Source organism: Elephantulus edwardii, unplaced genomic scaffold, assembly GCF_000299155.1.
Source record: "Elephantulus edwardii isolate Elephantulus edwardi_28Jun2011 unplaced genomic scaffold, EleEdw1.0 scaffold00528, whole genome shotgun sequence".
NCBI lineage: Eukaryota > Metazoa > Chordata > Mammalia > Macroscelidea > Macroscelididae > Elephantulus > Elephantulus edwardii.
This window is the reverse complement of record NW_006400278.1, coordinates 202145-203955: the sequence shown is the minus strand read 5'-3', so window position 1 is coordinate 203955 and position 1811 is coordinate 202145. Positions and strand designations below refer to the sequence as shown.

The 1811-nt window shown below is 44.8% G+C and overlaps 1 protein-coding gene across 1 annotated transcript in view; it reads left to right on the top strand.

The window, feature by feature from the left end:
- Nucleotides 1-1811, top strand: part of LOC102863096 (zinc finger protein 93-like) — a 26995-nt gene that overhangs the window by 16531 nt on the left and 8653 nt on the right. The gene's annotated exons all lie outside the window — the stretch shown is intronic.

The window sequence follows — 1811 nt, the reverse complement described above, 5'->3', positions numbered from 1 at the left end:
CAGGGTGGTGGTCAGTCCCCGGGGGGTCGGGACGTGAGTGTGGATGGAGGACCAGGGTGGGGGTCAGTCCCCTGGTGGCTGGACGCTGTGCTCAGGGCTTCACACTCCGCGCCCCCCATTAGTCGTCATGGTAGCGAGGCAGGGAAGGAGGCCTGTTGCAAAAGGAATCGTCTTCATGGCTTTAAATGTGCTCTGCTTGAGCTAAGAGATGGTACATTTGATTGTGGGACCTGAAGTTCAGTTCCGCTTGTGTTAGTTACAGCCCTTTGACTCCGAGAAAGCCTCAGCTTTCAGCCAGGTCCTTCATGTGGGGCAGCTTCTCTGGCTCCCAAGAGAAGACATTTTCCAATTTTAAAGCCGTCCACGTGCAGGGGCTGGCTTCCAGCCACACACAGATAGACAGGGGTCAGCTGAGAGCGTTGAGACCCTTTTGAATATGGATCTGAACTGTGACTCTAAATATACATATATTTATGTCTGTTTATATCTATTTGTGTCTATATATTTGTGTATGTATATCTCTATATATGCAAATATATCTAGATGGATGCGTATTTAGGTAGGTAGGTAGGTAGATAGATAGATAGATACATAGATAGATGTCTAGAGAGTTACATATTTAGATACCTAGATAGATACATATGCAGAGAGATACATATTTAGATCCCTAGACAGGTACTGTATCTAGATAGATACATGTCTGAATACATAGTGTCTAGATAGATGTATACCTATACGTAGATTTCTAGATGGATGGATAGATGCAGGCACCATTTCATTGTGGTTGACATCACATTCTGAATGAGCTCTCCTCCTGCTCTGACATAAGGAGATGCCTTGATCTGTCATCTGCTTGGCACAAGCAAGGTGCCCTTAAACCTGCATGAATAAGACACGTGTGCGCTCTGCAGGCCAGACAGAGCCCGCCCTGCTGCTGGTCAAAATGACCTCTGCATGCAGAAATGCCCAGGACTGGACCCCTCTTCACGCTGCCTACTCAATCCTGAGTCTTACCTCCCCATCTTTCTTCCCTTTCAGGTCTCAGGTGTGTTGCGTGGAGAACTGGTTCAGTCCAGGCACTTGGGCATCTGTGTGACCGTCTTGCCATCTGTGTGACCGTCTTGCCCATTGACAGATCTCAGGGACAGAGAGCAGATGCTGGCAAGACCTGGCATGATTTCTTTGCTTCCCAACTGATCTAGTCCCTGCTCTTGAAGTGACTTTCTCACTTGAGAGACCACCTTCTCTTAGGCTTCAGAAGATGGAGAAGAAAATGGTGAGTGTTTCTTGTAAAGGGACTCTTCATACCTCAACCCTTTTGAAAATTTTATTTGTTGTCCTTTTTTTTAAAATAAAAGTTGAAGTTTCTGTATAAGGATCCCATTCTAAGATATCTCCTTGTAGATTATTTACTGCATAAATATTTACCCCAGTCTCTTTTCAGTCTAATTGAAGAATTTTGTAATGCCCATAAATACTTGTTTTTGAGATTTGACATTTATTTAGCTTATCCTCTTCTGAAAGACACATAAATAAGGGAATGCATTGCCCTGGGGAAAATCTGCCTTAAGGGACCTTTCCAAATGACTGAGGAGTAATGATATCACTTTGAAGACTAAGACGCCTCTAATCCAGGCCAGGGTGTTTCTGATTGCTTGCTATGTCTCTGAGAGCGGGATAGTAAATAAAGATGTCAGGAAAAGAATTGACATGTTTGAACTGTGGTGAAAGAGAGGATGACCCTTAACCAGGTGGATTGACAGGGTGACTGCTGCAATGGGGTCCTTTGTGTCAGGAAGTGTGAGGATGGC